Source organism: Leopardus geoffroyi, chromosome D4, assembly GCF_018350155.1.
Source record: "Leopardus geoffroyi isolate Oge1 chromosome D4, O.geoffroyi_Oge1_pat1.0, whole genome shotgun sequence".
NCBI classification, from domain to species: domain Eukaryota; kingdom Metazoa; phylum Chordata; class Mammalia; order Carnivora; family Felidae; genus Leopardus; species Leopardus geoffroyi.
The window spans coordinates 10,075,588-10,091,149 of record NC_059342.1 but is presented as its reverse complement, the minus strand read 5'-3'; positions in this window follow the sequence as shown (position 1 = coordinate 10,091,149).

Here is a 15,562-nt window from a genome sequence, read left to right as displayed (position 1 = left end):
CTAGAAACTGGTAGAGCAGGGACTTAGAGTTTCCTCTAATTGAAGACCATGCTCCTGACAGATCATCTCACAGAATAGAATAGGGTGATGAATAGAAAGAAAGAAAAGGTAACCATCAGGACAAAGGGCTTATGCCAGTTGGAGTTTTGTCCACGGAACTCTGAGATGTAAACTATCAGTTTTGAAACTTGGCTTCTTGGCTTTGCTTAGACAAGACTCTAATGCACAAATAAAGGTAAGCTCATCTTGATTTTTTTAAGTTTAAAATATGTTTAAATTGAGGTGAGTATGAGAAGATTAAGTAGGAAAGTAAAGTTGGCAATCATCTTTTGAAAGTTTTTTTGAAGGAGAAAGAGAGTTTGCTCCTTTTTGACAGTTCTTTTGTGTCTATTGCTTTTGACTCCTAAAGGTTTGGACAAACTAGAGGGGTTAAATAAATCCAGTGATCTAGAAAATTTTCTGTATTTGCCTCTTTAATTTGTGGGCAATGTAAGGGAAATAATCTCTCCTTTTGGACAAGGGGAAATGGACACATTTCTTGTTGAAGACTAAATTTTTGTAAACATTTTGTAAACATTTGTATAAACATTTTGGAGAGTGATTTTGCAATAGGCATCCAATGTGTATACTAGGAAATGTAGCTAAAGGATATAGATCTAAAAGTATGTTTGTCAGTATGTTCCTTGAGGATATATATATATAGGATATACACATATATAATTAATATAATTAAATAAAATACATATAAATATTATATAATATATCAATATAATTATATAAAATATATAACATATAATATATATAAAATATAAGTTTATATAATAAAAAGTATAGTATTTTATATACTATATAAAATATAATATAAATTTATATAATAAAATTATATAAAAATAAAATATTAATATATGTATATATTTTAATGAGACATTGGAAATAACCAAAATGTCCAATGATAGGAAGCTGGTTAAATAGTTATAACTATATCATAAAATATTATGCACATGGCAATAAATGTACAGCCTTTCTGTATTTATTTTACATACATTAATCTCAGTATAAAACTTTTGAGAAAGTCTTAACTCTATGAAAATATATTCATGATGCTTTTAAGAGACAAAAGTCAGAAAATGTTTATATACTATAATATAGAAAGATGTATGTTTGCCTTTGTGAAAAAAGTTAAAAGGAAAAACAAAATATTGAGTATGGTTTCTCTGACAAGTGTAACTGTAGATCGATTTTAGTTCTCCTTTTGATAATATAATGGGTGAGAAAATCCCTTGGTTGTATTTTTGCTTTAAAAATCTGGTCTGTAAATCTTGATTTAATTGGATCATACAGTCCATTTACATGTATTGTAATTATTATTGTTATTATTTCTTTTTTTAAATGTTTATTTTTGAGAGAGCACACCCGAGGGAGGAGCAGAGAGAGAGGGTGAGACAATAGAATGCAAAGCAGGCTCTAGGCTCTGAGCTGTCAGCACAGAGCCTGATGCAGGGCTTGAACTCCTGAACTGTGAGATCATGACCTGAGCTGAAATCAGCTGCTTAACCGACTGAGCCACCCAGGCTCCCCTGTAATTATTGATACATTTGAATTTATATCATATTTTGTAGGTTTTATTTGGTCTATTAGTCTGATCTTTTGTTCTCTTTTTTAAAGGCATTTTTAAAAATGTTTACTAATTTTGAGAGAGAAGGAGAGAAAGGGAGTGTGAGCAGGGGAGAGGCAGGGAGAGGCAGAGAGAGAGAGAATCCCAAGCAGGCTCTGCTCTGTTAGTGCAGAGCACAACACAGAGCTCAATCTCACAAACCATGAGATCATGACATGAGCTGAAATCAAGAGTTGGAGGTTTAACTGACTGAGCCACGATATGTGTCTCTTATTTTCTCTACTGGCCTTTTTGAGTTCATGTTTTCATTTTATCTTTTACTAGACTCTCTCTGCTCTTGTAATGATTAGTTGCAAAATTAGTATATTCATGTCTCATTTACTAAGGTAAATCAATCCATATCTTCTTTTCAAACAAGAAAAAGTCCTTTAGAAGACATTAACTCCATTTACCCTATTCCTGAATTTTATACTATGATTGCATATTTTATTTTATTTTATTTTATTTTATTTTATTTATTTATTTATTTATTTATTTATTTATTTATTTATTTTTTTAAAGTTTTATTTTTTATTTTTGGGACAGAGAGAGACAGAGCATGAACGGGGGAGGGGCAGAGAGAGAGGGAGACACAGAATCGGAAACAGGCTCCAGGCTCTGAGCCATCAGCCCAGAGCCCGACACGGGGCTCGAACTCACGGACCGCGAGATTGTGACCTGGCTGAAGTCGGATGCTTAACTGACTGCGCCACCCAGGCGCCCCTGCATATTTTATTTTTTATCAAAAGATATTATCATTTTTATTTAATATGACTCATGTTCATTTAACTCTACCCATATATTTGTTATATTCTTAGCTTTTCATTCCTGCTGTATCTCTAATCTGCCATCTGGAATCACTTTACTTCTACCTGAATTACATCCTTTAGAATTTAAGCTAGTTGCAAGTTCTCTAAGTTTTTGTTTGCCTGAAAGTGTCTTCATTCTTCATGCTTCATTCTTCATGGATAGTTTGTCAGGTATGGAATTTGAGGTTGGCAATTTTTTTGACTTCCAGAACATTGAACATCAGTTACTTTTGTTCAGCCTCCTTTGTAGCTTTCAGCCAAACAGCCACACCCTTGAGTACAATTAGTCTTTTTTCTCTGATTGCTTTTAAGATCTTCCTTTAGACTTAGGTGTTCTGAAGTACCTCAGTGTGGGTTCCTTTTTAATTATCCTGCTTGGGACTTGTTGACCTTCAGCGTTAGGAGGAACTAAAAACAAACCTTGCTCCCAATCCACCTCACATCCCTCCACTGAGAACTGGAAGGAAATTTCTCAATTGTTCAGCAGAGGAAGAAAAATAAAAATTCCTGAGAAGTTGTAACCACAGTGCCCCTCAGTCATATTTGCAGCCTAAATTCACACTGCTTGCATGGTCTGACAAACACCTAAGAATTCAGTTTAAAGTGGTAACAATATAGTAGGTCCCCTTACCCCAATCTTCTGATAGAAGCAAATGTAAATCCTGCCTTGAGAAAACCACTTTCATTCCATTTAGCAAAATAAGCAACTTACTGTCATTATTCACTAAACATTTTAGGGAGAAAGTCATTGTAAGTAAGAATGAGTGGAAACAACATATAGCACAAAAACTTCAGATGCTGGTGTTTTTAGGTATGTAAATATATAATATATATCATATATATATATATATATATCATGTAATATATAAATTTATATAAAATATATAAATAAATAGAAGTGTTTATCATAAAGAAATCAAAGGTCAATTTAAAAACTTGTGGAGGGAATATTAAACCATAGAGGATAATTAGATTTAGATTGAATCTGAAAGATGAATTATTTGAAATGAAAAACTTTATTATTGTTTTTAATAGCATATTTGACTAGTTTCTCCAAACCACATCTATGTCTGTTCTGTTTGGATTCTAATTATATGGCAGTGGTGGTGGGTGGTATTTGAGCTTACTTTCTAAGAATGCCACTTTAAGAAAACTCACCTATTTGGTGGTTACTGGGAAGAATGATGCGCCGTTTTACACTTTGGTACAATTCCACAAATTTCTGAGAATCCTATAGGGTTAAAACAATGTGCTTCAGGTACTCTAAAGAAATACAAAAATGAGTGTGCAGGGTTTGTACTTCCCAGAACTCTGAAAATAACAGAAGCACAAGATGCACGTATAAAAAGCTCAGATACAAAATAGATGATATATTGTGAGATAAAGGTCAGTGGCATACAGGCATACAACATGGGATGTTGGGAGGGATACTAAATCTGAAGGCAACACAGTGGTAAAAATGGTTTTCAGAGGAATTTTGTTCAGGGTAATTGCTTTCTCTTTCAAGAATGTTACTTTTCCAAGATTCTTGACAAATAATTGTGGGTGGAAACTGGGATCACAGGTGTCCTGAATGAATTGCCGTATGTAGGAGAAAGCAAAAAATGTGTTGGTTGTGGGACAGGGGAAGAGTGGGGGAAGGAAGGAGGGAAGGAGAGAGAGCTTGACTTGGAGCCAGGAGGAACCCAAGGTTGCATGCTTCTGAATGTAATTCTTCCCTGAGAACTGCTGAACCTTCAGTAATGCCTACAGATGTGCTTAAATGCTTCATGAACATATGTTTACTGGACTGAGTTGTATGTTCTGGCTCTAAGTGAGGCAGGATGGAGAGATCCTGGAGGCAGTGCACAACCAGGAGGGTGAAGTGGGAAGATCTGAGTGATGGGAACTGGTGGCTATCGGGAGGAGAACTTCATGCCAGCCCAAGATAGGGAACGAGGCACTGCGTCAAGTCTAACTACGCCCCTGAGGAGAAAGAGACCCCAGAGGACACGTGGGTGATGTTAAGAAAGCTCTTGGGAGAGAGCTGGGACCTAGACATGCAAGTTGGATTTAGACAGGAGAAAGAGGAGGGGATTCCAGGAGGAGGAATGCGCTTGAGCAAAGGCACAGAGGACAGAAGCTGTAGGGCGCTGTTACTGTCATCATCAGTGACCATGCTCGCTGTTTGCCACAGGTCCGGCTAAGGGAACAGCAGACACTGAACGTGACATGGCTTGGTGTTAGGACAGAACCTAGGATTCTAGGTTGTAGTCTCCCTTACTTGTGGGTGGCTCTTACCTTTCTGTTGCACTGTTGTGGCCTCTTTCATGTTAGTCTTGCTCCTACGGGCTTATGTTCTGCCTCCAACAAAGACCAGTGGTGGCAGACTGGGTTTCAGGAAAGGGGTGCTCATGGTGGCCAACTGCATCGTCATGCTGCATCTCCTGGTTATGATTAAGTTGTCATTTGGCCCATTTTGGCCTGAAAATGGCTTTCTGGAGCACCTCGGGAGATGTCAAACTCCATAACTGAGCTCCGGGACCAAAGCATTCACGCACAAGTAAATGAAAGCAGACCTGTCATTGGGCCCTGCCCCCTGAAATATGGCAGCCCACATCTTGGAAGGTTACAAACCCCACTGTCCATCATCCCCCACAGACTTCCTCCTGCTGACGCTTTTCAGCCCCTTTGCAACCTGAATCGCTTGACACTGGGGAAAAGGTGAAGTAAAAGTGCAATAAAACCCAGTGTCGACTGGGAGTGCACTTGAACATGATACTCCAGTTCAAAGAACATTGTTTGAAACAGCATGGAGTTTGTGACAAACATGTAATTAATGACCATCAAATGCTTTTGATTAAAAAGAGCATGAATCTAAAGCCACATGGAAGGTGGCTTTCTTTTTTTAAGGCAAAGAGGTTGCTTACATCTTTGAGGGCTATGCAGTGACCACAGAACTTTTGGTTCAGGGGGTTGGAAATCGGCCCCATGCTACGTCACAGTGCATATTTTACTTACAAACATAGTTGCTACTTCACCAAGTGGTCACTCATTTGAAGTCAAAGTTATCTGATTATAGGAAAATAACTTGACCATTCTGATTACTGTCAGTATTTGGGAAGCTTGTTCCAACAAAGCACCTTCATAAAATGGCCATCTTGTCATCTAATTGTATATATGCAACTTGGTTAATAACCCCCTAGTTTTGGAAAGAGCTGCAATTTGAGATGATGCCGGTGAGGACCTTCACAACAGCTGGCAATTTTTTTTTTTAACTGTATGAAAGAGTTACAGATCATCTCAATATGGCCCTAGTCTAATATGATATCTCGGTGATACATGCTGTGTTTAGAGGTAAGATAAGGAAAAGTTCCTTCATGCTAATTTCCTGCCCATTTGTAATCATTAGGTCTTAAAATTCCCCATATATCTCTGTCATGTACATAAAAGGCCCCGATTGCTTAACTTCCACTCATACATTTCACACACCTGGTTTTAGGTAACAATTCTAGAGTAGGACGAGAGGAAGGTCTAAGGAAACAAAACAAGGAAAATGCTTCCAGTTTGCAACATCAAGTTTTCTTACGTTGAGTCATAAACAACCCCAGTTAGCAAAGCATGTTCACAGTTGAAGTGTCCTTTTGATAAGCAGTTTGTGTGCACATTTCCCTGGGAGAAGATGGCAGTTGTGTAGAATCATGGCAGTCGGTCCTTTTGGAGATTTATAAGGAGAGGTGGGGCCATGTTTACCAAGCCCTCTGCTTTCCTCACCAAATCAATTCCTTGTCAGGGTCCAGTCAGATCTCTGGAAGGGGTTAAGTAGGAGTCCAGGGGGACCACTTGACATCTGCTCCACTAACAACTTTTTGATCTTGTTGTTTTTGGCTTTTGAAGGGCAAGCCCACATTGAAGTGTGTGTGTGTGTGTGTGTGTGTGTGTGTGTGTGTGTGTGTGTGTAGTGAGAGAGAGAGAAAGGAGGGGTTGCTTTGGTGTGTGAGAGAGAAGGAAAACCACCCCATGATGACAGATCAAATGAAGGCAAAATAACTTTTTTTAAAGTTGAGTGGGATTACATGCTATGAAAAGATGATAATAGGAAGGAAAACACCATGGGTTTCATGTGTGAAACCCTTTGTGAGCAGGAATGTAAACCATGTGGGTGTTTTGCTATCAGTAACGGACGCTTTTAAAATGGGTGTCAGTTAAAACCACATACATACTTTACTCTGAGCCATGGCCTCTCAAGTTTACTGAGCCTTCTGGCATGGAGCTTTTCTTTCCCATTTTGGGCAAAACCAAAATGAAACCCTGCCAAGAAGAGCGTGAGGGAAGCCTGGGCAGAGATGGCAGATTCTAACGCTAGGGGCTCAATTCCCATCAGCTCAGTTGCCACGTTTGCCTCCTATTCTAGTCCATTCAGGCCGCTGTAATAGAAATATCGTAGTTGAGGTGCCTGACAAACAACTGAAATCTTCTTACAGTTCTGGAGGATAAGTCCACGGTCAAGGTACTAGCAGACTCAGTGACCGGTAACACTGCACAGTCTGGTTCACGGACAGTGTCCTTTTGCAGTGACCTCTCTGGGGTCTCTTTTCTAAGGGCACTAGTCCCATGCAGGACCTAATCCCCTCCCAAAGGCCCGCCTCCTTGTGCCATCACGCTGGGGGTTAGGTTTCACCATAGGCATTCTGGGGGGTGGTGGACGCAGACAATCAATAGTTGATCCATCCCAGGCTCGGGTCCTCCTCTTCCTTGGTGGGAGCAAGGAAGAGAAGTGAAAGACTGGGGTGGGGGATGGGGAAGGGAAAATGGCTTAAATCATCCAAAGCTTAAAGCATTCCGAAGCATCTGAAAGAGTGAGGTGGAGAGCAGGTGGCTGAAGCAGTCATTTCTGCCGTAGCATCTGGATTTGGGGTATCAGGGTGGCAGGTCTCTCACTTACCCCTTCCAATACTGCCGCTTGTTGGCTCTTCAGCCCTCCTGAGTCCGGAAGGATTGCAAGAGGAAGACCTCGATATGATGAAGATGGTTTGTTTGGTCAGGGGCTTTTAGCATGTACGTGTTTTCCTGTCTTGACCGCTCTCAAATTGAGTCTCTGATAATGTTTTGTCCTTGACTTCTCTAAAAGATAACATGGGACCCGCAAAAAGCTATCAGGAAGGGTTTGGACTCCCTCTCCATGTCCCCTTCCACCTATGGTTGAAGGTTGAAGCTATAATCGTGTTCACTATTGAACTTCAGCCGTTCTCTTGGTCTACTGTAAAGGTCCTATTCAGCTCTTCTCAGACAAGTACAGGATGGGTTTATCTGAGGCTTTCCGGTATAGAGGCTAACCCAAGCTGAGAAGCTGAGTTCCACTGTGGGGAACAGAGATGGTCAAGTCCAGGGTTTGGCAACAGGAGAGTTTGGAAGGTGGGGAGAAGGAAAGGGTAACCCACCCCCCAAGCTCCCACATGTCATGGCACGTAACGCAAGTCCAACTTCTGCTGGGATCTGTTCAGGGAGTCTGAGAGCTCCAAGCGCACCCTAGACTCCCCATTTATGGAAAGTCTGCAGTAAGGAATTGACGTGAGTGTACTCGTGTAGACATCATAAAGTTGGTTTCTCTTTGGTCAGAGACCTAGGAAGTGAGATGTGAACCCAGGTTTCTCTAAATCTGGACAAAGGTAATTTAATCCTATTCCCTGATCCTCAGAGACTTGATGGCTAGGGAGTCTCCCATTATGTGCTTTAGCGTTCAGATCCCACCAGAGGCAGAGGCCTGGCTCCTTGATGGCAATCCCATCTACACCTTGAGAGGAAAGGTTTTGTTTTTCAGTGAATTGCTTTGGGAGGAGGCATGTTACCCGTGGTGCCATTAGATGGGACCTGCCCTGGCTACATCTTCGCAATCCAACCGCCCTGGACGTCCGTCTCCACACCCTGGGTTCTGAGTCCGGACATCTGGAAGGGGTGTGGGGCTGGGCTCGGCTTGCTGCCTCTCCTTTGCCTTTCATGTCACCTGGAGTCTGCTCAGCAAGGTCTACTGTGAGGGCTTAAAACTAATCTCCCGTAGTTTACGAGCCCAAATCCATTTGCAATGAGGAAGACCCCGGCTGACCAGCGGCTTAAACACATGTCCGCTGCTGTAGCATTCCTCCGGCGAGACTCGAGTTCCACACGCATGATGTCAGCGAGAGCCCGGGCAGGCCTTTCTCCCACACGTGGCTCAGAAATCATTTACAAAGCAAACAGAAAAGACAGCCCTGGGCAGGCGACTGTTGCTTTTGCTCTCAGCCAGGCCTGTGCTTGCAGGCCACTCCTCGAGGGCTCCTCTGAAGTGAAGGTGTGATTGAAAACAGGTGTCTACCCAGTGCCTATAAAATATATACTGGCAATGGGGGAGATCCTTGGAGGTTCTTTCGCCTGGTCGAAGTATGGAGACAATTCCCAACTCTGACTCTGCCTGGACCCAGGCCTCCAGCCTCATCTCTCTTAAAAAAACATAATCCAAAAAACTTGCAGGGAGACCGGGAGCATCTGGTTCCCCCATCCCGTCCTGTAGAAAGAAATGTGAAAAAGATTAGAGACTCTGTCAAAACGTCAGACTGGGCATTGCGCAGCTGGAAATGTGGCTCTTGTCCTCGGCCTCGTGTCCGCCCCACCCCCCACCCCTCCCCAAACCTCCCATGCCCCAAGGCAACCCAAGTGACCTTGGACTGTAAGCAGGGCGGGCAAAGCGGTGACTGTGATTTGGGCGCCAGACTTACCCAATTTCTATTTAGCAAATAAATCGAATGTACTGCTGCTTGTGTTTAGGATAAATACCTGATGAGAGTCTCTTAAAATATGACTCCTGCTGCCCATAAAGGAAAGGGATTTCAGCTGGGCAGTGTCTGTCCCGGGCCCGAGGATTGTGTTTCCCCGATTTGTTGTCGGCCATGTGCTCCCGATCTGCCCTACCTTGCAAGCTCATTAAGCAGATGCTTGGCTGCGGGGATACTGACGACGCAGCTGTATTTCATTTGTAGATAATAGATGCAATAAATGTAATAACCAAACGAGATGTGTTGACTCCTGAGCTAATTTGGGTGTAGATGTTACAGCATTTGTGCAGCTGGAAATGTTTCCATCACACAAATGTGTTTCGGATAAATGTGCCCTGTTCCTGTCCTCACTAGGACAGAGCCCTCCCCCCCTCAACCCCTCCCAAACCATCTTGTATATCTAAAAATACATGTTCATAAGTTATAGTCAGTCTAAACGCTGTTTGAAAGAATATTAACATCAGCAATTCATTACTCAAACAGGTGACATTAAGCCCTTACCCTGGGCGGGGGAGGCAGGCAAAGCAGACCTGCTCTCCTTAGGCATTTTTAGTTTAGAATTTGCAAACCCTTAGTTGGAAGGGTGTGGATCCACTCATTTTTTTTTGCTTCCTTTTTTTACAGAATGTCTTTTTCATGGTCCATATGTTTCTAGAGGCTCCTCACCTTTTGTCTTCTCTGATATTTAAGCCAAGGCGAGCCGGGTAGTTGTGTGTGTGTACAGTTTTGTGAATCTACAACAGTGGCTCTTGGGGTGGACGGCCTTAACAGAAAGAAGCTCATCGTGCATGAGAGAGTTGTGCATCCCAGAAGCCCTTATGATTACCACGGATAGCCTTGGTCAACTCTAGGCCTTGCCTGTTTTTTGCACAGCTTGGGAACTAAGAAAGGTTTTTATATTTTTAACAGGCTGTGAAGAACCAAAAGAAGAAGAAAATTTTGTGACACACGAAAATGAGGTGAAATTCAAATTTCACTGTCCATAAATAGTCTTCTGAAAACACAGCAACACTCATTCCTTTGTTATTTTTTGTGGCTCTTTCGGTGGATAGTTGCAAAATTACCCATTCAGCCCATATACAGAAAAAGTTTGCCAACTTCTGGCATAGACTAAGACCCCACTGATTAATGCAAGTGAGGAAAAGCTAAACTTGATTGCAGTGAATTTTATTTAATTTTTTAAAATGTTTATTATTTAGAGAGAGAGCATGCTGGGGAGGGGCAGAGAGAGGGAGAGAGAGAGTCCCAGGCAGGCTCTGAACTGGCAGCACAGAGCCCAATGTGGAGCTTGAACTCAAGAACTGTGAGATAATGACCTGAGCCAAACTCGAGAGTCTGACATTTAACTGACGGAGCCACCCAGGCACCCCAATTGCAGTGTATTCTAAATTGAAATTATCTTCACTTCCAGTTATGTGCGCCAAGGGAGATTATGTTTATCACTGGTTGTTGGCAGAGTTCCTTCGTGAAGGAAGCATCGCCATCAGCACGTATCAGTAATAGTCTAATCTTTGTTCCTTACGCTCACGTTTCAGTGAATTGCACGATTAGTATGCAAGCACTGTTTCTTATCTGCTCGAGAAACTTGGGTAATTTTTTCTTTTATAATCTATTAATACTGTCAATACTTGTTTTCTCAATAGACACTCTTGAAAGCCAGGTTTATTAGGGTCTGATTTTCATACATTATGAGGGTTTATAGATCCAGGAGTTTTGACAAAAGTGTTCATTCACTTCACTGTCACCACAAAGACATAGGACAGTTCCCACACCCCAAAAAAGTTCCCTCCTGCCCTTTTGTGGTCAGTTGTCTTTCCCCCTCTTTGGCCCCTGGCCATAACTGATGTGTGTTCTGTTCCTATGGTTTCGCCTTTTCAAGAATGTCACAGAAATAGAATCACACAGGGTGTAATAGGTATTTTACAGTACATTTCAATCCCCACCCCCAACTGCGGTTTAGATGCCAATGAAATCTTAATTGATGAGTTTTTACTCTACATGCAACAAACATTATCTAATTAAGATCAAATCTAATTTCCATGGTTATCTGGACTGTGGTCCATATGGTTACATTGAACTTGTGGGATTGGAATTCCAAAGTTAATGTAAACTGTTCTTTTGAAGAAGGAAAATATTGGGATCAATGATACTGAATCTTCTTGGATGGATTTTTTTGGTTATATAATCTTAGCCTTTTAGTTTAATGGCCCCCAAATGATTTCTAAGCTAGGTTTTGTCTGTGAGTGAAAGTGGAAGAGAAATTCTGCTTGGTCACAACCTGTCAATCTGAACCTTTCTTTCATTACATCTTAAAAAAGAAATTCATTTATATAGCTTTATTTTCTAGGAATAGGGAGTTGAAGGAAGTCTCGTTTACCTCATACATAAATAAAAAGAAGCATGTCAGCTTTGCACTAGGAACCAAAAAGAGAAAGTGTGTATTTCCTGTGTTTATATATTACACTGCTTTTTTGGTTAAGTTGAATTTGCTCTATAGAAGCAGCTGTTTTTATGCTCCTTTTCTTTCTAGACAGTCCGGCAACAAAGAGAGAGAGATTGCTATATGCTGACTGTGCTGTGTTAATGCAAATAAATTTGAAAAAGGAATTAATATTCAAGATCATTAGTCTTAATCTAGCCTGTCGCTTCCTGTTTCCATATTTAGTGTTCAGTAGGGTCACACTGTTGCCTTTTGGTGACCCTTTTCTAATTGTCTGGGATGGAGAAAGTCCAAAGGATCCCTTTAGTGTGGAAGCCAAGCCTGAACTTAAGTAATGCATTGATACTTAAGCACCCCGAAGGTCTTGCTGGATCTGGTTTTCCATGTTAACATTTATGTGCTTTTGCGTATTTTTCCTCTAGTGACCGGAAAAATATGAAAAATAGATTGACTGTACCTTGAGCATCTTTTTCAGTGGTAGGTTTTTATCCAAGAGGACTAGTGTTTTGCCTTCTCTTTCTACACAAATGGGTTTTGGATTAAAATTTAGGGTAGCAAGTTCAAAAATGGGTCTGAAGTTTTCATTTTATTTCAAACTGAACTCATATTACTCCTGTTGAAACTTGTACTGACAGGCTTATACATATAATTTATGATATTTCCTATCAAGATGTTTAGCTGAATTAGAAACACTTGTGAACAAGTCTTTCTGCAGTTGGTTAAAAGGCATTTTTCTGCCGAGGAAGCGAGCATTTTGTGGTGTGCAGAGGCACAAAAAGGGACCAGGATACCTTTTATTTCAAGAACTGTTGATCAAGTAATTGACCATAAACTGTTTACAACCGTGACCCTTGTTGCAATCACAGAGGAGGTGTTTATGGATAGACATTAAGCTCTTTTTTAAAGTTGTTCACAAAGTACTGTTTACAGAGCAAACTTCCCCAAATATTTTTCTCTGAAACATTACATGAAGTAGATAACAAAGTTTATCAGACTTTGTGTTGAGGGACAAAAGGAGATGAACAAGTGAAACTATGCCCATGCTTTTGGGAGAACCTGACTTTTTCAGCAGTACCATTTTCACATTTTATTTATTTTTATTTTTTTATTAATTTTTTTACATGTTTGTTTATTTTTGAAGGACAGAGACAGAGCTCAAGCGGGGGAGGGGCAGAGAGAGAGGGAGACACAGAATCTGAAACAGGTCCCAGGCTCTGAGTTCTCAGCACAGAGCCCGATGTGGGGCTTGAACCCATGAACCACATGATCATGACTTGAGCCGAAGTCAGGCATTGAACCAACTGAGCCACCCAGGCACCCCAGGAGATTTGTTTTTTAAAGTTCATGTGAATCGATTGTTAAACAAAAGAAAGGTACATTTATTTTGAAAAGAATGCATTGGTTTCCTGTCTCATATTCAGGTCATTTATCCATTTTGAATTTATTTTTGTGAATGGTGTAAGAAAGTGGTCTAGTTTCATTCTTCTGCATGTTGCTGTTCCATTCTCCCAGCACCATTTGTTACAGAGACTGTCTTTTTTCCATTGGTTACTCTTTCCTGCTTTGTCAAACACCCTAGAGGAGAAAGCAGGAAAAAACCTCTCTGACCTCAGCTGCAGCAATTTCTTACTTGACACATCTCCAAAGGCAAAGGAATTAAAAGCAAAAATGAAATATTGGAACCTCATGAAGATAAAAAGCTTCTGCACTGCAAAGGAAACAATCAACAAAACTAAAAGGCAACCAATGGAATGGGAAAAGATATTTGCAAATGACACATCGGACAAAGGGCTAGTATCCAAAAGCTGTAAAGAACTCACCAAACTCCACACCCAAAAAACAGATAATCCAGTGAAGAAATGGGCAGAAAACATGAATAGACTTCTCTAAAGAAGACATCCAGATGGCCAACAAGCACTTGAAAAGATGCTCAACATCACTTCTCATCAGGGAAATACAAATCAAAACCGCACTGAGATACCACCTCACACTGGTCAGAGTGGCTACAGTGAACAAATCAGGAGACTATAGATCCTGGTGAGGATGTGGAGAAATGGGAACCCTCTTGCACTGTTGGTGGGAATGCAAACTGGTGCAGCCGCTCTGGAAAACAGTGTGGAGGTTCCTCAAAAAATTAAAAATAGACCTACCCTATGACCCAGCAATAGCACTGCTAGGAATTTACCCAAGGGATACAGGAGTACTGATGCATAGGGGCACTTGTACCCCAATGTTTCTAGCAGCACTCTCAACAATAGCCAAATTATGGAAAGAGCCTAAATGTCCATCAACTGATGAATGGATAAAGAAATTGTGGTTTATATACACAATGGAATACTACGTGGCAATGAGAAAGAATGAAATATGGCCTTTTGTAGCAACGTGGATGGAACTGGAGAGTGTTAGGCTAAGTGAAATAAGTCATACAGAGAAAGACAGATACCATATGTTTTCACTCTTATGTGGATCCTGAGAAACTTAACAGAGGACCATGGGGGAGGGGAAGGAAAAAAAAAAGTTAGGGAGGGAGCCAAATCATAAGAGACTCTTAAAAACTGAGAATAAACTGAGGGTTGATGGGGGGTGGGTGATGGGCATTGAGGAGGGCACCTGTTGGGATGAGCACTGGGTGTTGTATGGAAACCAATATGACAATAAATTGCATAGAAAAATAAAATAGGGAAAAATATGAAATTTGCAAATAAAAATTACAAAACATTCTTCATAAAAAAAAAAAAAGAGAAAAGAATGCATTATTTGGAAGGTGTGCTTCTGGCCTAGTGAACAAACTTCCAGAACAACCATGATGCAAACCAAAAGCACTGCTTCCTACAAGCCCAGCTCCCCAGTTGCAGTGCATTTGTGACATCACATGGGTCGAACAGTGATACCAACCCATCAGGTATTTTTGAGGCACCAAATGCTCTTGCACTTGGTAGATGCAGAGGAAACATAAAAGACACTTTTCTCTTCTTCTGACGAGGTGCAAAGAGTTGAACATGGTGAAAGACAGTTCTCGAATCAGGCGTCATTATGAGCAAAGTGATGAAGAAGCTTTGGCAACACTGTAGTTATGAGGTGAAGGGATTGGGTACTCAGGATGTGGTAGAAGGAAATGAGCAGAATGGGTAACGGCGACGTTTTAGGAAGGAAAAAATGGGCAGGCCTAGTGCCTGGGGCTGGGAGAAAACCCAGGTGAATGTTTCTGAAGCCAGGGGGAACCAAGAGACGTAAGGAGAATTCAAGGAGAGGGTTTTGATGAAGAGGATGCTTAATTAAACTCAGGTTAATTTTAGAGGTGATTTTCAGGAGGTTCTGGAACATCCAAGGGAAAGTGCCCAGAGATAGGAGGAATTACTCTATTGATGATTGTTGGGTTCATCTCAATGGCAAATGCTGGTTCTGATACTTAAAGTGTTAATCAGAAAGGTTGAATCGAAAGGCAGTCATTTTGACAGTGTCCTGTGCTGAATAGGAGCCCAAGTTCAGAGTAAATCATAGGAGAAGGAAAAGTAGAAGGGGAAATAAATATTTCCTGTAGAATCTACCAACTACTGGTCCGTGGGCCCTGTGTTGCTTTCTTATGTCAGTCTTTGTGCTGTCCACCCTTGTTTGAGCCAGGTAACACATGCTGTTTGGAAACACTCAAGATTTTCTCCTTCACAGATGAGAAAATGGGATCATAGAGGCTCAGCGTTTTATTCACAGGCTGCGGTTTAAAGCCAGGTCTTTCTGACCTCTGAAATCCACGTGCTTTTTTCTCTGTAAAACAAAGTTGACCTGGCCTGTATTTGTTTTCACATCTCGGTTTTGGTTTTCAATGCCTTCTCCCCCTTCTCTTAATCAGTGCTCACCGGGTTTAAGATTTGCA